Genomic DNA, 24,779 nt, shown 5'->3' on the forward strand with positions numbered 1-24,779 from the left:
AGCCTGTAGACCTACTTACAATAGAATAGGAAGCTATTTTTGAACAATTGTAATACAGTTCACATTTACATGGACAAAATATCTAACAATATCGATAACTTCTCTCTATTACTTATTCTGCTCAACATACATAAATAAATAAGGGTTCGGTTGGAGGAAATAAGAGAATTTGTTCAGAGTACGATAGGCTCTAGATTCAAATGAAAATCAAATTCAAAAGACAGCATTGAGCGCAGTAGGCCTAGTACGTTGAACAATAACAGGCAAGGAAATTGGAATGGCTCGAAACTCAACCTTGACCCCAGTCTCATCATAAATTCTGTGTAAATTAGTCTTGACAGGCAGGCGCATGTCACCACGACTCCTAGACATGCACAATTCATATCACAGCTACCATTTCTCTCCCTCCATCCCTTTAATTGGTCCAGCCGTACATCAATAAACTGACAGCTTCTCAGTAAAAGGACATAGGATTGCGTCTTCGGCATATTCCGTGATGATGTATGTTGAATGAAGCTGTTACAGGCTGCAGCCAACAAACTATTACTCGGGGAACTTCCGCCCCCGGCAACTCTCAACTTACAGCATCACGTTATGAATTAATCCACTTTGAATTTTTCGAGTGTATAGCCTACGCATTTCCATCGGCCTTTGGTCCTGGATATGCCGTTTGTCTATCTGCTGTCTCTATCGTTATAGCGATTTCTCATTAACTTTAGAAAGATTTCGATAATAATATTCGATAAATAGATTTAAAATATATTCAAAAATCTCTTGTCATACTTTATTTCTTATTATATTAATAAATATTATTATTTCATACCTGTCTTACCATAAAGATATTTACAAGTAATGTAGGTGCAATGCAATTATTTAAGCTGAATTATAATTAAGTTGTTTTTAAGTTGTCTTTATCAGCCGATGAATTTATTATCGTACCTTTTCTATTGTGAAATTTATTTAATATTCGTATTTCTTTTCTTTTTTTATTATTATTTTATTACATTCCATTTTGTTATATTATACCTTACGTTTTCCATATTAACCATTTGTACTAAATGAGTTGCTTTAACTATATTCCAATGTATTTTATTTTCTTTTTTCTATTATTGTATTATTTTCATGTTGTTTAGTGTCGATTTAATATGCTATTATTATTATTATTATTATTATTATTATTATTATTATTATTATTATTATTATTATTATTATTATTTGTAATATGTTAGTATTCTGTTCTTTAACTTTTTGTTAAATTTTAACTGCTTGTATACTTTGTGACCTGGTAGAGTGTAAGAGAAGGCCTATGGCCTTAACTCTGCCAGTATAAATAAAGAATTATTATTACCTTTATTATTGTTATTATTATTATTATTATTATTATTATTATTATTATTATTATTATTATTATTATTATTATTATTAACCTAATTAAGTACACTAGCACACAACTAATTAAGGTGTCTTGTAATTATTTACGGTGACAATGTATGTATGTATGTATGTATGTATGTATGTATGTATGTATGTATGTATGTATGTATGTATGTATGTATTCACACTGCAAGTTGGTAAATACCCGGTGGCAGTGGTAATTAATTACAATTATGGCAATTAATAATAAATTAATAATAATAACAATAACAATTAGTAATAATAATAATAATAACAATAATAATATTCATTGCTTGAACAAAGACACACATTGGGTTTTTGTTAAAAAAAAGACTACAAGTACGAGGTGTATATATTGACAATAGGCTTATATAGACTATCAATCCCAGTTCTCTGAGATCACTGCTCTCAAATGCTCGTCAATATACGTAAATACTAGAGATGAACAACGATCGAGAAAGCGAGACTAAGAGCGCCCGCAAAGCCGAAAACCCGCACGACAATGTTGTATTACGTCGCGTCCTTGACGTAAAGACTTCCGAGTCTTCCGAGACTCGATAGTGATCATCTCCCGAAGTCCCGAAGTCAAACAACATTCAATCGCCACAGTTGTATATACCTGACTGAACTTTTATCTACTTCACATATATATACTGTATGTATAAACAATCAAGTAGCCTATTTGAAACATCTCTACCTTTCAGTGTATAATAATCCGTTTCCCAGTCTTTATTTAATTACTAGGCCCTTATTAAAAGATTAGGAATTTTCTTTTCATATGTTTAAGATCAAGTGTGCAATCTCAAGTAAAAAGATATTAACGTTATGTTTTATGTTTCTTAGAAATGCAAATTTATGTGAGAATGTTTTTTTTTTTATTTATATAACCATAGGTAATATCATATAATAGAACCAGAACATTTTGATAACTAAGATACTGTTCTGTTTTGTCTTTTATCTCCTTTAAATATTTATTTCAATGATGTATGTTATTCAAAGTTACGAAGTCTTTCCACGCCGACCAAATGCTATTTCGAGAATGACGAGCGTGACTCGAAGCGCACGAGAATGACGAGCCGAGACTCGAAGGACAAATGCAGCGAACACAGCGAGTAAATACTATACTAACAAATGACCAGGACCACTCTGATCGAACATTTATTCTACTTGAGTGAGTTGAAGAAAATTATATAGAAAAAAAAATCAGACTTAAAATGAAGGGTTCAGAACCATAGTGGGCCAAGCGCCATTTACTAAAACCGTAGAAAACAAGGGTTAAAATGAAGTTATTACGATAATTCAATAAAAATATATAGCAAGTAATATAAAGTATACACATTAAAACTAAATCATATGTCAAACTTCATTAAATTATGGCATTCACTTAATTTTAATCCTCGCTTTTTCCGTTTTTAATAAATGGCGCTTGGTCCACTATGGCTCTGAGCCCTTCAAATGATGATCGCGTTCTACCAATGACCTTAGATATCTCGTGTAATCATCTGCATTGATAGAGCAGCTTAACAGTCCCTGCTCAGCTTTATCCTCTTCGTCGCTTAGCGTTTCATTTTGATTAATTACGCTCCACCAGACGTGTCGTAAGCGACTGACATTCAAGAGGGCAAGAGTCATGTCCAGGTGAACACGGAGGGAACAGAAAATGAGGGGACGGTGTTGGCTGTAGAACAGACGTTCGTCAGGAGATCATTATGCACAAATAATTTTTGCTTCAGTGACTCCGAAATTTTACCATATTCTATCTTCTTCTTCTTCTTCTTCACCTTCATCATCATCATCATCATCATCATTATCTTCTTCTTCTTTTTCTTCTTCTTTAAAGGCTTAGGCCATTGCGATCTGTTCCGATCTCATGAGTTAAATTCATCTTCCCATTTTGTAACAGGTCATCATATTTTGTTCTAGAACAGGCCTCCAGAACTGCAGCTCTTGAGAGCGACTGCTTTCCTCCCCTTTTTTACCCCACCCACCTTTTCTACCTGTGCGGTCACGGCGTTCTAGTTACGCTCGGCTGCATCAACATTCATTCTCGGGGCGGAAGTCGATCATCCCCAATAGAAGTGGAGTAGGCTGACGTCATAGTTCCCCTACTTTGCGAGTTCTGCAGGCCTGTTCTAGAAAGAAACATAACAAGTTCCATAATGTATTTTTTTTCGTTAAGCTTATAGTCTATATTTACCGTGGATATAGTGGTGGTATTACTTTATTTAACGACGCTTTCAACTGAAGAATTCATTGAGTGTCGATATTCAACTTGGCGAGAAATGAAGCGTAAATTTTTTCTAATCTCTTTATCAAGAACCGTTTGCCTTAAATCTCCAACACTGAACCTACAGCTTTACGTTGTTCTCCATAGCCTCAAAAGGCTTCTTGACCACATTCCAGGAAAACCCCCGCGTTACTATTTCTGATACAGGTATAGTGAGAGCTGAAAAAATTTACTGATGTTTCAGTTTTGGTCCCTATCGTGTACAGATGCTACAGTTACAAACAATTTGCTATTTAATTCAGTTTGGTGCGTATCATGGTCTTGTGAACTTGTGAACAATGCAAATCTTAAGTGTAATTTTTATCTTATTCTTCATTATTTTGTCTTATTTGACCTAATTAGTGGCAGAGGGACCCATATGCGTTCCGAAAGTAAAGAGCGTATGTGCCGGGTTCACGAGTATTTCCAGAAATAATATGTCTGTTCAGGCTTCAGAAAGGGAAAAGATACGAGAGATGTAATTGGACTGCTACGAACAATCAGCGAAAAATATCTAGAGGAGAATAAAGAAGTGTATGTAGTATTTGTGGACATAGAAAAGGTGTTTGACATAGTGGATTGGAATAAACTGATGGGGATCCTGAAGAAAATTGGCGTGGATTGGAAAGTCAGGATAGAAGAAGAAATGTCAGAAGGAAATGAAATAGGGAGAGGAGTACGACAAGGATGCCCATTAGCACCTACGCTATTCATCATCTACGTGCAGGATTTAGTGAAGAACTGTTTTCAGAACATGGGACGAGTGATAGTAGGAGGAAGAAGAAAAGAATAAAGTGTATGAGATTTCCTGATGATATGGCGTTGTTAGCAGAAGAGGAAATGATACTAAGGAATATGCTACTAGAGCTAAATTACAGCTGTGAGCAGTATGGAATGAAGATAAATGACAAGACGACGAAGACCATGGCCATAGGAAGGAAAGTAAAGAAGGCAAACTTGCGAATTCTAAATGAGGCAGCAGAGCAAGTGGACTGCTTCAAATACTTGGGATGTACTATAATCAGTAACATGAGCTGTTGCCAAGAAGTCAAAAGGAGGATAGCAATGGCAAAGGAAGCTTTTAATAGAAAAAGGAGTATCTTCTGCGGACATCTGGAGAAAGAATTAAGGAAGAGACTAGTTAAGTGCTTTGTGTGGAGTGTAGCATTGTATGTGGCAGAAACATGGACATTGCGACGTAGTGAAGAGCAGCGAACAGAAGCATTTGAAATGTGGATATGGAGAAGGCTGGAACGTGTGAAATGTATAGACAGAATAAGAAACGAAGCTGTGTTGGAAAGAGTGGGTGAAGAAAGACTGCTGTTGAAACTGATCAGAAAGAGGAAAAGGAATTGGCTAGGTCACTGGTTGAGAAGAAACTGCCTTCTGAAGGATGCACTGGAAGGAATGGTGAACGGGAGAAGAGTTCGGGACAGAAGATGTCAGATGATAGACGACATTAAGATATATGGATCATATGAGGAGACAAAGAGGAAGGCAGAAAATAGAAAAGGCTGGAGAATGCTGGGTTTCCAGTGAAAGATCTGTCCTTGAGCAGAACACTATAAATGAATGAATGAATGAATGAATGAATGAATGAATGAATGAATGAATGAATGAATGAATGAATGAATGCAAGGTGTGGTAAACCTATTATATTCGTCAGTGAAGTTCATGAAAGAACTATCAAAGCAACTGAAATTAGTGAAAGTTTTTTGAGTAGAATTCTTAAGCAGAAACAAAAAGGCGAATTGAAAAGTCCAACGAAAAAACGGCCAAGAGAATTGTTCTAAAAACTAATACAGAATAATTTCGACAGCGATGCATTGAGAATAATTATTTTAAATTTGTATGGAGGAGGTTTCATTTCAAGGAGAAGCTGTGTTCATCTGCGTCTCGATAACTTCTTTAGCAATTATTGAGAAAAATTGAGTTCCGCTATAAACAAAACATGAAGCGGAAATATTTTACGGGGCGTCAGGACATTGTTGCTCTGCGTAATCAGTTACTCTGTGCAATGATAAATATAATATAATAATATAACAAATTAAATATTCATATCAAATAAAATGATACATACACGAGTATTTTGCAACGACAATGAAGTTTCTTCTGAAACTTTTGGCAGTACTCTCACCCTCCTGAAAATCTGACCGGCCACCGATTTCACTTCCACCCTATATATGCTGCATAAAGAGGTCAGCTGTTTTTTTATATTATATCTGTCACCTTTTTATCAGACATACTTTATTTTTCATGGGGTAAGAATAAATTCTGACGGCTCTATACATTAATCGACTAAATATCGTGCCCTTCATAAGTCGACAATTTTATATGAAATAGGATTCATAGCTTCAGATTCCTCTTGTATTCTTTCGTCCGAAATACCCATCAATCCCGGCCATGACTGAACCCGCGATAGGCACTAAACAACCCAATAAACATTATTGATACCTTCTGTTTCAGAAATTTATTTTTCACTGCATTTCTTATTGTTCAATTGCTCCTTTTTCTACAAATAATTGCTCATTTTCTATAGAAGTTATTTTGTTCCCACAATATTCCGACTCACGGCAATGTCAGACAATTCCTTTTCTTCGCGTACTAATTTTCACTGCATTCAAGGCTTACCTACTGTTTGTAGTAGCTGTCGTCCCGGCGGCGTATGTCAACACAGGTCTGCTCATTGCTTTGTGCTTTCGAACTTTGGTGTCTTTCTCAAATATTTATTTTTCAATTGCCTGACGTTTAAGCATGCCTTTGTGTTTGTTATAGCAGGTAGCATGTTGTTTTACCTACAATTTTATTCTACATTACAATTTATTTATAACAGTCTTTATAGTATTATTATTATTATTATTATTATTATTATTATTATTATTATGGGCGAATCCAGAAATGCATATAGAGTGTTAGTTGGGAGACCGGAGGGAAAAAGACATTTGGGGAGGCCGAGACGTAGATGGGAGGATAATATTAAGATGGATTTGAGGGAGGTGGGATATGATGATAGAGACTGGATTAATCTTGCACAGGATAGGGACCGATGGCGGGTTTATGTGAGGGCGGCAGTGAACCTTCGGGTTTCTTAAGGGCCATTTGTAAGTAAGTATTATTATTATTATTATTATTATTATTATTATTATTATTATTAGCCCTATCAACATCCCCATAATCACTACTTAGTAGTAATAGTAGTAACATTTTTATTTGGTTATTTAACGACGCTATATCAAATACGAGGTTAGTTACTGTCGATGGAATTGGTGATAGCGAGATGGTATTTGGCGAGATGAGGCCGAGGATTCGCCATAGATTACCTGACATTTGCCTTACGGTTGGGGAAACCCCCGGAAAAAACCCAAGCAGGTAATCAGCCCAAAAGGAAATCGAACCCGCAACTCTTGATCGGCAGGCAAGCGCCTTAGCCGACTGTGCTAAGTCGGTGACCACCACCACCACCACCACCACCACTACCACCACTACTACTTTGTCCCTACAAGTTAGGTGAAATACGTATGTCTATACATTGGTAATTGAAGAGTCCACTGCAAGAATGATGGATGTCACTTTCCTGTCGAAAATGAACCAAGACCGTCAATGCATAGCTTAAGACATATAGAATGTACATAGAGAGTTATATGGCATTAACACTGATAGTCATTGTCCAGTAATGATCGGAAAATCACAGTTAAGCTTTCCTCTGATTTATCTTCTTGTTCATTTTCTACGGGGTCACCTGGCTGAAGAGCATGTGCCACAGTTATTTTAGGCTTGGAGTGCAATAATTTAATAGCCTGTTGAACAGATCCATATGAAATTCCCACTTCTTGTGCAAGACGACGAAGAGATTTCGAACTTTCAATTGCTTCTCCTACAAAATGTATTCCAAATGACATCCATCAATCTTGCAGTGGACTCTTCAATTGTAATTTTAATTCTGTTTTATTATGTTTTATGTTTGCCTTTGAGAAGTCCTATGACTTTAACCTCTTTTATGTAAAACGAATGAATGAATGAATGAATGAATGAATGAATGAATGAATGAATGAATGAATGAATGAATGAATGAATGAATGAATGAATGAATGAATGAATGAATGAATGAATGAATGAATGAATGAATAAATGAATAAATAAATGAATAAATAAATAAAAAAGTAAATAAATAAATAAAAAAGTAAATAAATAAATAAATAAAAAGTAAGTAAATAAATAAATAAAAAAGTAAATAAATAAATAACTAAAAAGTAAATAAATAAATGAATAAATAAATAAAAAAGTAAATAAATAAATGAATAAATAAATGAATGAATTAATTAATTAATTAATGGATGAATGAATGAATGAATGAATGAATGAATGAATGAATGAATGAAGAAATAAATAAATGAATAAATAAAAATAAATAAACAAATAAATAAATAAATTTAAGAATGTATGAATGAATATTTCATTGAATGAATAAACAAACAAATCAATAAATAAATAAACGAATAAATATAAAAGGATAAATAAATAAACGAATAAATAAATAAATCATAGACTAAAGAAATAAATAAAAGTAGTAGAATTTCAGAACAAGGCTTTTGGGTATTCCATTGTACGCTCGTACGCTGAAATTTAACATCACACAAGTTATTACATTACAAATGCTCGAGGCAGGACTCGAAATCACGAGTACAGCCTTCACGTAACATGCAAGCTGTCCTCAACTTCCTGTTACCACGTTTCATATAGATATGTGAATGGAGTTCATAATTCGTTCTGATTGCAGCCTTTTTACAGTGGGAACTTCAATTACTTCAATAATCTGTAAATTGAATGTAATGAAAACATAAATGTGTAAATAAACGTGTAATTTATCTGTATGCACACCGTGGTATTAACTCATTAAGCACACATCGTGTTTGTAGTGAGAGCAATACAGACAAAAAAAAAATACAATTTTTTTTTCCGTTTGCATCACTTCAGGCTACGCTCTTTGTACAAGGACTAGATTTGGAAGCTGAACAGCTACTCCAGCTACTTCATGTTAAATAGATTTTTTGTAATATTTAAGCGCATAATTATCGGTCTTTATTATCAAATTAAAAGTGTTTAAATATGATTAAACACTTTTAAGAATTTAAAAATGCTACGAAATATTTATGTTCCTCAACCGTGCCATGAACTAATTGAGTAATTTTTAGGCGCCTTGTTTTTTTTTTTTAGAGAAGGGAAGGATGATGAAACCTACCGCCTTTTTTTTGCTTTCCTTGAAAGTAACATATCACTGACACAAACAGAATTCATCAGAAAGACAACACAATAAAAAATAATCGTCATTATCCGTGTTAAATATTTTTGTTTGTACAAAGATAGGCACTGTTGTGTTTAGAAGCTTGGCCGGTCATAACCAGTCTTGGGAAGTTCGTACCAAAGCATTGCTTTCACGTTGAGTGCATCCAGGCATATATGCCTAGACGTATCGCACTAGCATACTTTACTCTGTTCATGTAAATAACTCACAGCATATCCGCTACTTTGGGTGGATGACTTTAGTCAGTCACTACATTACAATAACAGGAACAGTAGAGAAGCAGTTTCATTACGTACTAACGTTTGCAGTGGAGTCGTGCAGTTTAATGAGCGGTTTTCAACGTGACAGAATTTAAATCTCTAATCCCAAGAAATTGAATGCAATTCTTCAAGAATTTGCTGGTAACTATAGTAAAAATGGAGAGACATTTTACTGGAAATTGTGTAATGTTGATATTTTAATGTATAAAACGAATAGTAGGCCTAGTTCAGGAATACTATGCCATGAAAAAACACGCGGAACATCTCTCTTTACATTGGAAATATAGCTATGAAGAGAAACTGTGTTCTTCAAAACCTGAGTCAAGTAGGTATACACAATTCGTTTTCGATATATTGTATGTATAATGTTCATATGTTACAAAATCCCTTCAAGAATTGCCTATAATAGTCATTCTGCTACAGTCCAGAAATATGGAAATGTCAAGTGGTGTGATATTGTTCAAGTATACCGATCAGATTATGTGAGCCGTTCAGAGTAAAAGTGGTGTAAGTCAACATTGGGTAATGAGGTTTAAAGTAAAAATTCTGTAAAATACAGCGCAAAGTAGCAGTTAATATATCCTTCGTGCTATCCACTGACTACTAGTAGTTTAAATGAATTGAATATTAATTGATACTTTGCGCTGTATTTTACAGAATGTTTACTTTAACCCTCATTACCCATTTTTGACTTACACCACTTCTGCTTTGAACGGCTCATGTATCTTAACTTAATCTCAATCTTCTTGCAACAGCAGAAAGCATCCTTCATGCACAAGAAGCGCTACACTAGGTGCTTTGAGTTTATCAATTTTGGTTTCTACACAATAGGTCTACGACAAAATTAGTGAACAAAAAGTGCATCAATCCGTCCCCAACTCTCATCGAATTTATTGCAAGTGACTAACGCTCAATTATTGATATCAGCTATTTAATAAAGCTATTTACATTGTATAATGAACTAATTTCGTGTCCATGGGCAAATGCCTTTTCCATACCTATGGTATTTTGGACATTGACAAAAACATACGACTTTGGAAAACATGGATTTCTTTTTATGAGCAAACTATTACAATAAAACGAAACAACATCAATTTTCTCAATTTTTTATGCTCTCTTACCTACTTAAGTATGGTTTCTCATGTGGTTTACATTGCTTACATTATCACGTAGAGATATAAAAGTCTTTCAGTGAAAGTTTATTAAGGTGAGTCGCGCAGTGCGTCTTATAAACTTTGCAGATCGAAACTTAATGAAAACTGTTCACGTGCCATAAAATTCGTTATGTTTTATAACTATGAATCATTGCCTTTTTATCTCTTTCTGCTCTGACTTCACATTCACACAAACGTGGAAAAAACTACGTCAGAAAAAAATGTCGTTGTGAAAGATATAAAATATCTTACGACTTTGTTTGCTGCTGTTGACTATTCCGTGAAGGCAAATCGAAGAACTAGAGTTTATTGCTACCTCTACGCATTATCAGTTTTGTTCACTTCGTTGCTGGACATTAGAGTCAGATGGAGCGTGTTACATCTATTTTCACAGGCATGAATCATATAGAAATACGATAAATTTAAGATGAATTCAACTTACATATTTTTTAAAGTACACACAGGGTGAATCGTAAGTAATGCTATTAATTTCAGAGGGTTATTCTTTGAGATATTTAAAAAAAGTTTAATATAATTTTGCTCGTTTTTACTTCCTTTTCGAGACAAAAAATGATTTATATTAAATATTTCATACAGTGTTTTGGAAAAGCCATTGATTTAATCCCCAATATGCTGAGTCAATTTAAGAAGGCAGTGTATTATGATAATAAATGATTGAAAGAATTTCAGTTTCGCCCTTTAAATGTGCAGAATTTTGATCTGAACAAATGTAACTTTTCATTCTGAAAGGAATTTAAATGTTACATTTATTCCAATTAAATTTCTGCATATTTGAAGGACGTTGCATTTGCAGCGTGTGTGAAGTGGGCAGACAGAGTAAGAGATGAAGCTGTGTTAGAAAGAATGGGTGAAGAAAGAATAATGCTGAAACTGATCAGGAAGAGAAAAAGAAATTGACTGTGTCACTGGTTGAGAAGAAACTGCTTACTGAAGAGAAGTTCGAGGCAGAGGAAGATACCAGATGATGGACAACATTAAGATACATGTATCATATGCGGACATTAAGAGGAAGGCGGAAAATAGGAAAGATTGGAGAAAGCTGGGTTTGCAGTGAAAGACCTGCCCTTGGGCATAACACTACAAATGAATGAATACGAAACACTACAGATTTGCCTGACTCTAATATTGATTGTTTCAAATCTTATTTTTTTAACTACTGCTGTTTTGTTAAAAATGTTCCTATCTAAAATGTTTATTTAAAATTTCAAAACCCATCTTTCGTCAATTATTTCTCAAAGTTCATTTCGGAGAGCCTTCTGAAAGGTTTTACATAGCACAGCGCGTGAATTTAGACCTGCGAGTGAGCAGAAGGGAGGGCATTGTTGCCAACTCGATTCTTAAAAATCCGCTATGAGACCTTGCAGAAGCCGCTAAATTGCTATATTGTCAATGTAAAATTAGATTATTTTGCCGCTGTGAGTGCTAAAAATACCCGCTAAATCCCTATATCAGCAATACAAATTTCATAAATTTTATCCGCTAAACTAACACTGAAAAACGCTGTATCTAGCGGGGAAAACCGCTGGATTGGCAACATTGAGGGAGGGTCGCATGTGATTGTTCCCCTCTTCCAACTGTTCACGGGACGTCCTACACCACACAGAGATCTTACTGAACTGAATGCCGTTCCACAACTAACCCAATACCCCTCAAAGTGAACATATTCTGACGAGACCACTGCTCATCAAGCTAAGCAGGATCAGATACAAACACAGACACAAATGATATAATAAATGTATCGCAATTATTGAATTATTTTACTTTTTCAAGTAAAACTTCATCGAAAACTGTGAAACAAAATTCTGTGACGGATATATTGAAAAGGATTCTCGTGTTGTTGCTACAAGATTATGTATATTGCTATATTATCGCGAAAATGAAGTTGTTGATGTTTGCTGGCTGTCGAAATCAGAGGCTGAACGAACGAGAGTGTGGCGTGAAAGAAAGTTTGCAAATGATCCATCGAAAATTGAGCCTAAAACAAAAACAGAGTAGACCAGAACGTGAGGGAGAATGGAGGACAAGGAAAAGAGCATTTTCTAACGTCTCTAATGTAGTTCAGTTACAAAGTGTCTCCGCTTAGTGCCAAAAATCGAGTGTAATGCATGATTCAAATGTTGTCGTTGATTTACAATTTATCAGTTAGGAAAAAGAAAATCCACTGATGTAATTTCTTGGAGAACGATTTATTTCGACGCTGAATAATTCACCCAGCGAATCGAGAAAAGATCTGGGACGACTGTTGGTGCAATCTTCTCACGTCACTTAGAACGACTGCAGAGTAAAGTTTTCTTATCCTGTTTCAGCTACAATAAACCAATTGTTTTCTTTTAAATTCTGAACAATCCTCAGTAAAATAAAATGTTAAACATAACCCTATTTTATCGCCTCTCATTGCACGAATAGTTTAAAAGATTATTAAAAGGTCTCATTTCTGCCGAGCGTAGAGGCTACACATTAAATTTTATTACTGTTGTGTAATGAAGAAGTTGTAGATATTCCTTCTCGTAATCCAATATTAATTTTCTTATGAAAGGATTTTAATCACAGATATCAATTTGTTCATTAAAACCTTAATATATAATTTGTAACTCGAGTTGAGGAGTCAATTTCCCCTGTTGTTATTAATATCGGATCTATAAATATCTTTATTTATTACAGAAGAAAATAATTAAAATATGTCTTCATAAACCTATTGATTTTCCATGTCAAAATTTGTTGTTACACTTTAATGTTCTTAAAATAAGACAAATTTATTATATTGTATTAATAAAATTCATACCGTCAACGGGGGTAACATTGGCCCATTAAGGGTAACTTTGGCCCAATAGAGAATATAATATATTTGAATTTTTATATCTCGCACAAAGTGAGGTATATCTTAGCAGCTTCAACTCTACTGTATAGATGGCAGCTCCTGTCAGTATTTTGTGAGAGATATAATAATTCAAATATGTAATCTCTGTTGGGCCAAAGTTATCCTTAATGGGCCAATGTTACCCCCACTGACGGTACATAAAAATCGAATTAATTTTCAATTGTATTCTCATAGTTATGAAACAAAAGGTATGAATTCTTTAAGATTGTTTGAACCAAAATGCAACACTGTTACAGTATTTAATCATAATAGTAATTTAGGCCCAAGAATATATAACAAATTTATATTTAAATATCCTAATCTTGTCAATTCTTACAGTTCTAGTGTTAAATTTAAAAAGTTACGTATGGACTTTATAAAAATTGAAATATTGTAAATTTAAATTGACATATTCATATTACGTAGTAGACATAAGACATACTTCTTAATTTTTTTTAATTCAGGAATCCGTCCCTGAGCACGAGTTCTACTCTTTTAGGGGCGAGCTAAAGTTTTTCTGTTTATATTATATTTTATATTACAATTATTAGCAAAATAAGTATATAAAATAGCTATCATTGATGCATATCTATATTCTTAATGTGTTTTATGCTGCAGTTCACTAAAAATATCTTATATTCGATATTATATCTAGCTTCAAATTGGAAATGTTTTAGTTAGGTTTTGTAGCATTTTGTTATCTTTGAATTATTATTATTATTATTATTATTATTATTATTATTATTATTATTATTATTATTATTATTATTATTATTATTATCATCATCATCATTATTGTCGTCACCATCATCATCATTATCATCATCAACAACAACAGTTCTTCCAAGTATTGTTTTTTGTGACTCATTCTGTTATCACTCTTGTGAAGTTCATGGATCCACATTATACATTTATAATAGAAGCACTTCTTTCCAAATACGACGCAATTCCAGCTCTCAAGACAAGACAGAACAAACAAAATACAAATTCGGTCTCAACGACATTCGAACACGATGCAAGCACAGTCTATATACAGTCACGAAAGTCAATACGTGGTAAATATGCATCCATAGATATGCAAATCTGGCTTTCAGGTAGCAGCTCTCTGTAAAGCAGGTTTGAATAATTTCAAGGAAAAATTGTTCCGGGGCCGGGTATCGATCCCAGGACCCTTCGCTTAGCTCTCGAATGCTCTCCCGACTGAGCTACCCCAGGAACTATACACGACTCCGTCACAATTTTTCTCAATTTTCATCCATAGATAGTTGCTAACCACTAGGATCGCTACTATCGCCTCATTACAGACAATGCGAAATAGTACCTGCACAGTCTATTGTTCCTAGTACCCTCAAAAACTTAAGCTTCGTGACTGTATATACTAGACTGTGATAAAGTAAGTTCTTCGTTAGAAACTTCGAAGCTTTCATCAGTGAGAAAGGCAATTATGGAAAATATTACTTTGACTATTACACTCTTACTACGTCATACTACTTTTGACTAATAAAACGGTATGAAAGTACGTATTTCAACCAATCATGGCTGCTTATCGCACAATTTTATCGCGTCCCTAGCATTTGTTTAATTTTATCGCGTCCCTAGCATTTGTTTAATTTTATCGCGTCCCTAGCATTTGTTTCTTTGTTTGCCAACATTTGAAACTGCGCTGGTCTGGACGTCAAAAATATATATAAAATTACAAACCACTCCAGTCGATGCACAGCAGTTTCAAATATGACTCGCATTGGCATTGGCATTGGCATAAAAATCACTGATCATACCTATGCATCTTCTGAAATCCGATTTACAAATAAATGAAGAGCGCCATTCGGAAATCCTGAATAATTTGAATACACCATGTAGGCCTAAATCAACGAGTTCCACTTCCATTATGCACACGTCCAATATAACATCAATTGAACTACCAACCACATTCAAATTTGAAAATTGTACATGCAATAATTATTCCTTTCAAAATTATTCATTCGGAAATTCTGAATAAGTTGAATACACCATGTAGGCCTAAATCAACGAGTTCCACTTCTATTACGCACACGTCCAATATAACATCAATTGAACCACCAACCACATTCAAATTTGAAAATTGTACATTCAATAATTATTCCTTTTAAAATTATTCATGTTTATTTTTATGTCATCGTCGTTAATTAAAACTTTTCTAACACTTGTGTATATTAGTTAGGTTATGTTATAGCTTCTGCTATGATATTATGGATAGTCACGTATCAGAGATTGTTTAATATTAAGATTTATTGAAAATCATCTGTCAAGTGACGTTGATTACTGGGATTCGGATAATTAAAGTGGAATGTTGCATTTTAATAAAAATAAAACTGAATCAACAAAGTCTTCTTGACTAGTAACTAGTAACTAGTAATTTTATAAGTTACCCAACAAGATATCAGTTACAATTAACTGAAATAAAATATGTTAATCAAAAACTATTTTAATAATATCTTCCTAGTTTAAATCAAGATTCGAACAAGGTCACTCCAGTTTGATAAGCCTCGTTGTGAAGGGAAATCTCATTACCTAAGTTGATGCGTAAAACATTAAATAACACGTAAAACAACGCCTATAAAACATAACTGCTTGTCTCGCTTTAAATCCAAAATTAAACTACCACTCCCTGCTCTCGAGCTTGCATTTTGAATTTTATCCTTATTCACAAGTTAATTTAATGACCCCCTGTGAAATGGAACGTTTAGTTAGCATCTGTGAGAATGAACAGAAAGTTAAACTTTCGATAAATGACAATAAAGATCGACAGCTTTTTGGCTGTACATGGAACTGCGACTGTTGCCTAAACTAAATTAATGTCACAGCCTACAATAAATGTTGCACCGCACAAAAACTCTGAATACAGCAAGGAAAGCTGACTTAACAAACCATACGCACATTTGTACCCTCTCCTATTACCACTATTCTAATTCAAATTTTCAAATGTATTTATTTAATACTTTAGGTTTTCATTACATTAGACATTGCAACCCGAAAGAGCAGAAGTTCTTTATACAAAATATTTTACAAACTACTTTAAGAGTATATTGTTAACTAGCCGTACCCGTGCGCTCCGCTGCACCTGTTAGAAATAAATATAAAGTAATTACATAATTAAAATAGGACGTTTAATCCAGGGAACAACTTTTACAACAGCGCAAGATAATCTGCTTCGCTCATTACCCAATTTTTTTTTGCATTGCATTTATTGCATATATATTTTATGTATTTTAACACGATTCAATTGAGCATAGTTAAAATTTGAATTATAAAATAATGGATTGCTAAGCTAACGTACTATTACTGCATATTAAATCAATACACTCTCGTTATTCGTTAATTCTCTGAGATTAAAATGAGTGTACATAAATATTATTTTAAGAAATACAGAAAACGAATGTACAAAATAGCCTATCAAATTTTCTGTGCATAAGAAGCTATTTTAATCTTACCTGTCCTCGATTTACTCAGACGTTACTGTAATAACATTATAGCATTATGTCCATCTAGAGAAACTACACTTTCCAATGATGAAATAATAATTAATTATACAAATCGGTTAATTTAGCTTCTGATATTACTTCATACAAACACAGAAACGTTCTCTGTAGGCTATGTTTAATAGCTTTCGATTGTTGATCTCCAAGGCCCCTGTTTCGATTGTTTTTGTCCAAGGCCCCTTATAGACGAAGTCATTTCTTTTTTAATTCATTACACGGCCTTAGATGGCAGATATTTTAATTTTAAAACTCATTTATCTCATTAAATATCAGTCCCATCAAAATTTTTCAAGGAATAAAACTTATCGAAAATTATTTGTAAGGAAACTTTTGTTATTTAACATTTTTCACAAAAATCAATAATAAGCGAGATATTTCGATTTATTTAATTCAGTCCCCCTGATAACCCCCCTTTTAAATAAAGTATTTTGAATGCCATATAGCCTAAAATCTAAGTTACAACGAACTTAATTTATATTCCAATTTTCATATAAATCGGTTCAGCCATTATCGCGTGAAAAGGTAACAAACATACAGACAGACATACAAACAAAAATTTAAAAAATGCGATTTTCGGTTTCAGGGTGGTTAATTATATATGTTAGGACCAATTATTTTTGGAAAATCGAAAATTACCAGAAAAATTTCGGCTACAGATTTATTGTTAGTATAGATTATATTATTATTATTATTATTATTATTATTATTATTATTATTATTATTATTATTATTATTATTATTATTATTATTATTATTATTATTTATTATTATTATTAATATTACATGACATTGATAATTTATAATGTGCGCGGTTTAAATTTATAAAATTCCAAACGTTCAGAGCATAAAAACATGATTTAAAAAGAAAAAACGGAGAAAACAAATGCCTGTCATATTTTTGCGATGAAACTACGAATATAAAATTGTACTGTTTCTATGACGACACTTCAGGACGAAACAATTGTGTATACTGCGGTATGGTCGTCAACTGTAGCATCAGAATTAACACTGAATGTTATAAAAACACATTTGCAAATCATGGCGCGCCGGATATATGGGTAACAATGGATTTTCAAATGCTATGTTTTATTGATGCATAATTAACGATGCAAGGGTTTGATGTCCAAAATATGAATCCCTCAGTGCGTGATGTACACAGCTGATATTTCATTCCACGTCAACTGTCAACATTGTGGAAAAAATTACCACTCCTCTATCAATATTGGTGAGGGCACAAACAAGCCAATCAATAAGGAAACAATTGATACTGACGTTCCGGGTCACAATTTCACTCATTTTTATTGCTAGTCGGAGTAAAACGAATATTCTATAGCAAGCCTTTTTTCTATTACAGCATATTTCACCGTTGACATTTAATTTGTTATAGGATAATCACATTTCCTTTCCTTAGTTATTTGTTTTTATAATATGGATTGTTATTTCTGTTTGCTGATTTCAGATTGGAAGCCATCACTTTGGTTGAGTTATGACGAAAGTTGCTGGATTCTGAAACGAATGTTGCAAGGTAATCTCTCTGAAGTTTCGCAAATGCGAGTTCTGCTTTTAAGGATTAAGATTTATGTACTTAGCTTCTTCACCAGTCCGTGGTTAGGATTTAAACCAGTTCAGACTTCATTAATAATAATTTATTTATTTATTTATTTATTTTATTTATTTAATGTGCTGTACAACAGCCAGTGGCCAATTACAGTTCAGCACAAATAAAAAAAAAACATAAAACAATAATAATTATTACACATAAATATAATTACAATTAATTACAATAATGACGATGAATGGATAATAATAATAATAATAATAATAATAATAATAATAATAATCTATTTTAGCTGGCAGAGTTAAGGCCGTAAGGCCTTCTCTTCCGCTCAACCAGCAAAAAGTGTATATACATATGCATGAACTTACAAAGAATTCAACAATTTGATTTAGATGAGAGTTACATGTATACAAGAATTATTTACGAATTAAACAACAAAATACTATGAACTATTAAGTAAACACTGAAATGAACCGTGTAGCAGAATTAAAATAAAATACATAGAATGTTAATATATTTCAAATAATATTAGATAATAGAAAGAAATTATTATGAGACAATTTTGAAAATACAGCACAATCAGGATGATGTCTAAAGAAAAAAGTAACAATGTAGTCAGTGACAGTTTAAATCAGTATGATTGGAGTGAAATGCTAATAAGGTTATCTTTTAAGCTGTTCTTAAAGGTGTTTGTTGTCTTGCAGCCCCTAATACTTTGTGACAAGGAATTCCATTGACGCGAGGTGGATATTGTAAAAGATGATGAATAACAAGATGTTCTATGAAGAGGTATGCTTAGCGTGCCACAGATAAGTGATCTGGTTTTTATGTCGTGGTTAGAGTATAGATAAGAGAAACGAGACGAAAGGTAATTTGGTGTTAAGGTGTGCAGAATTCTAAAGAGTAAAGACTAAGAGTGTAAAGTTCTGCGTTCAAGTCGGAGCCACGAGAGACTTGCGAAGGACGGTGATTTGTGATCATATCGTCGGATGTTGCACACGTATCTGACGCACATATTCTGAGCTCGCTGTAACTTGACTGACAGTTCAGAACTTAGGTCACTTAACAAAACGTCACAATAATCGAAATGCGGCATTACTAGGGTTTGTACTAGGGTAAGTTTTAGTTGCTGGGGCAAGAAGTAAGAGGAGGACGGGTAAACTTTTGGTTATTTTCAATCAAAAATCGCATTTTCGTTTCCATGTAAAAAATGGATCAGCAATTTCGTATCTAAATGCACAAGAAATACTTCACATATATCTGACTCTATCCCAAAATTCATCGATCTAAGTACACTCATTCTGGAAAAATTAATTGTTGTCCTACAAAAAATGTAATTTTTCAATAAGTTTTTCATAACAGAAAAATTGTTATATAGTCCACAGTTTTAAAGATAGAAAGATTAGATCTAAAGAAGAAACTTAATTTTTCACAGGCATTTGTAGTCTGCATAAAGATCAGGTGATTTCACGTAAGTATAAAGTCAGGAGTGAAACATCACTTTTGGTAGAAACTGTACTAGTGACCATTTTGTATGTGGAACGTAAAGAGCAGTGCTGCAATCTAATGTTGTTACTTCGAGGGAAAAATAAAGAGGTTTTCTACGACTAGAATAAGAGAGCGATCGTACTGCACAGTCTAGTATATACAGTCGCGAAGCTCAAAACGTAGTAAATATGCAAACATTAGATAGTTGCTCACCACTAGGATCGCTAATATCGCCTCATTACAGGCAATGCAAAATAGAACCGTCACAGTCTATTGTTTCTAGCACCCTCAAAACTCAAGCTTCGTGACTGTATATAGTAGACTGTGGTACTGCACAGGTGACATAACAGCGGCGCGCTGTGTATTAGTACAAGCAACTGCCTTCCACAAACAGAATGGTCATGTAATAATTCATAATTTTTAACTGACAGAGTTCCTTACAGACATGGTAAATTTGGGGAGTATCTCCAAAGATTGTATTGAAAAGGCAATGCAACTGTAGATGTGGAAATGATAATCAAATTATGCAGCATATTGTTTGACTGTCCCTGAAACCAGTGTAAAAGATTTGAAATAATTTCACTACTTAGCACTACTAACTGTGAATTCAAAAATCCACAAACCGACATATTTTTTGAAGAGGTATCATTCAAACTATACAAGTAATTTTATAAATGAAATTCATTCAAAGCTATAGAGCATGTATTGATTTGACTGTAAAAACACAATCGTAACATTAAGTATTCATCGACTATGTATGTTTCATTTATGTAATAATTTAAATTCATTTTTGCACGATGAATGACAACATTTAATCCTATTATAGTTTTGGATAAAACAGTGTTTCCCCTCAATGGATAACAATACATTATTATATAATCAGAGATTATGAGGGATATACGGTATAGCCCAGCAGTGTACAACCCGGGGTCTACGGGCCTCATGCGGCCCGCCACTATGTCTATCCCTCTCCACCGCTGACTATGACTACTCACGCGCAAATAAACAAACCCGTACCTATAGTCAAGGAACAGCAAACCTGTTTCATCGGGCAACAAGTTTCGCTCCCTGCTTATCAGTATAATTGCGGACGTGTTGTCTCAAACGGTAGGCTTCAAGTGCAAGTATCTGTTTACTTTTTCCGGCCATTTCTGAGCATGAAGATACAATAAAAAAACTTGAAGATTAAGGAGAAGACGCGTGCAATTTTGTTTATTTTCAATCAAAAATCTCATTTTTGAACAAATAATTTAAATTTTATTGTAGAAAAGGTCATCGCAATATCAATCTTCATTAGCTACTACAATGCATTTTAAACAGTCTTAGAGGTCTAGTGTTGAATCATGAATAGAACGTCAACTGAAGCACAAAAAAGATGCAAGTGTTCCCTGATAGTACCTGTGTCATGCGCCAAATATGACGTCACACCAATATGGTCTATGAACAACTAATAATATCTCCATACGCCCTTGGACAGAATATGGTCCCTGGTAACGATTTTGTTACAACACTCTTATGAGTTCGGTGTGGAAATGGACAAGTTTATTTTATTTTGTCTTGGTTATTTATTAAACTCTAAAATCTCAGGACCACTGGCTTGGAATATGATGTGTCTAAATACACACGGTTTTATTTCAATAAAATCACACAAATAAAAACTAAAAACTATAAATGTACCTAAATAATGAAAAAAACTGTAATATCGATTTCAAACTGGGTTGGGAGGAACAAGTCACTAATACCACAAGGAAAGCCTGGAAAGCACTACATTTCTCTATGCGTATTCTGAAGAAATCTAACCGAAAGTCAAAAGAATTAGCGTACAAAACCCTTGTTCGCCCAATTATGGAATATGGAGCAGTAGGTTGGGATCCGTACAGACAAAACCAAATCGATTCAATAGAAAAGGTCCAACGCAAGGCAGCAAAATATGTCAAAATGGGGAAGGGACATGGTGAGGAGATAGTAAAAGACTTAGGGTGGGAACTTCTCAAATCAAGGCGACGAAAAACCAGTCTCACCGCATTGTTTAAGACACAAATGGGACCCAAAGCATGGACCGATATCAATGCTAGATTAGCAACACCATCATACTTAGGAAGGGCTGATCATATTAGGAAGTTTAAATGTAGAAAACAAAGAACGGACGTGGCAAAATTTTCCTTTGTTAACCGCACAATAGTAGACTGGAACAGCTTACCTGCGGCAATCTTTCAGGGTGGTCCTCTTAAAATCAATACATTTAAGGAAAGGTTGAGAAGATTAGACTGAAAATGTAATTGGAGGTGCAGTGTAATTATTTAAGTTGTGTCATGTAACTAATTCAGTTGATATATAATTAATTAAGTTGATACGTAATTATTAAGTTGATATGTAATTAATTAAGATGGTATGTAAGTAAGTTGGTATGTAATTAATTAAGGTGATATGTAATTATTTAAATTGGTAATAGTTAGGTGAAATGAAAGTACTTATAAGTTAGATTTCCTTTTGCTTATCATAGGCATTATTATAGAATAGTTTTTAATTATAGTCTTAGGTTTAATTCAACTACTATTTATAGATTTACGTTTATTTTATTTTATTTCATTTAGGTTTATTGTATTTTATTTCATTTAGGTTTATTTTATTTTATTTCATGTAATTGTAATTATTGTATATTATATATCACTGCCACCGGGTGTATACCCAATTGTAGTGTTAATAAATACATACATACATACATACATACATACATGAAAAATGTTCTAACAATCAGGCAGAACAAATAGCAATCTTGAAGGTACTACAACACATTGAGAATGTAGAAATAACAGAAGAAACAGAGAATATTGCAGTAGTTAACACAGACAGCAAAGTGACACTGGACACTTTACAGAACAAGAATAAACATAATCCAATAATTGAAAATATAAAGAGAGAATTGAAAAAATTGGAGAGACAGCAATGGACAGTTCTCTTTAGGTGGGTGAAGGCCCATGTCGGAATAGTAGGGAATGAGATAGCTGACCGTCTTGCCAAACAAGCCGCCATAGAAGATGAAGGGGAAATAGCTTATAACAAAATACCGAGAGATACCATAGTAACAGAAGAGAGAGAAAAGACCTTAAGAAAATGGCAAGAGCAGTGGACTATCTCAACTAAGGGCGCAATAACGAAATCATTCTTCCCATCAATTAAAGATAGATTGAAGATAAATTTACCTGTCGGGGCAGAATTTACTTCTATTGTGACAGGTCACGGCTTCACAAGATCGTACCTTCACAGATTCAAGATTATTCCAACTCCAACGTGCCCTTGCAGACTAAAAGAAGAACAGACAGTCAACCATATACTACTAAGATGTGCCACACTGATAAAAGAAAGAAGAATCCTACGAGCTAGTATAATACGCACAGGTCAAACCTGGCCTCCACCTTTTGATCAGTTCACAACAGCATACCTCAAAAGCTTCAGAAAATTTATAAAATCCATAGAATTTGGCAAAATGTAACAGAATTGAAATTAGAAATAATATTAACAATGATGGTAACCTAAAATATATAGAAGTACAATTAGGCAACACTTGTATCTATAAGAATTTCAACATCGCAATCAAAATTGTAAATATCTTGTTCTCATAAATTATGTAACTAATTATTGTAATATTTTATGTAAAGCATGTAGTATTACTCCAATGTAATGGAGCATGCTGATATACAAAAAAAAATACATACATACATACATACATACATACATACATACATACATACATACATACATACATACATACATACATACATACATAAAGAGTTACTATGAGATAGTTATAACTGTAATTGAGGGAGAATTTACACACATACACACACGCACACAACATGAATACATAACATTACATAACATACATAACACACAACATACACATACATACATACATATATAAACTGTTTGAACGAAGGGAAAAATTGTATGGAAATAAGACAGAGTTCTCGCCTGAACATACATGCGACTGTAACTACGCAGTTTTTAAACTAACAAAACGCATTTAACAGCTAAAGGCAACGAATTTTCAATTTCAAACAAATTTCAGAGGCTGTAATTAAAAATCTGCAAAGGTATTCAATGTACACATACCAGAAGTGTTTATTGGAAGGAATAACTGGATGCCCACGAGTTTCCACGTAATATGTATTATTCAACACGGAGCTTTAATCAATACCGCTCTCACACGCAGCCAAAAATATATACGAGTGCGAGGTGTGAACCTAACTGTGGCGGGCTGCAGACACACAGCGCGGCTTTTTAATACACCATGCCAAATAACATTTTAATGACTGGGCGGGTTTTCGTGAAATTCACTCACTTCATGTTTGTTCGACATTCATTTCATTAAGCAGGTATGTATACAAAGCTTTCCTGCATACATAGTATAAGTCTTACTGACAGATGGATGGATGAATGGATGGATGGAAGGATGGAATGCCTGACAGATATATGGATGGACTGCCTGACGGATAGATGAATGGATTAACGGACGGATAGATTGATGGATGGGCTTTCAGACGGTTAGATTGATGGATGGGCTGACAGACAGATAGATTGACGGATGAATTGATGAATGGACTGACGGACGGATAGATTGAAGGATGGATGGACTCACAGAATGGATACATTGATGGATGAATGGATGGATGGTCTGTCGGACGGATAGACTGATGGATGGCTTGATAGATGGACTGACGGATGGATAGATGGACTGACGAACGGATAGATTGGTGGATGAATGGATGGATAGATGGACGGACGGATTGATTAATGGATTGATTGATAGATGGACTGCCGAACGGATTGATGACTAGATGGATGGATGGATTGACGGACGGATAGTTTGATGGATGGATGGACGGATTGCCGGACGGATATATTGATAGATGGGGATGAATAGATGGATGGACTGACAGATGGATAGTTTGATGGATGA

The sequence above is a fragment of the Periplaneta americana genome, chromosome 16, assembly GCF_040183065.1.
Source record: "Periplaneta americana isolate PAMFEO1 chromosome 16, P.americana_PAMFEO1_priV1, whole genome shotgun sequence".
Taxonomy (NCBI): domain Eukaryota; kingdom Metazoa; phylum Arthropoda; class Insecta; order Blattodea; family Blattidae; genus Periplaneta; species Periplaneta americana.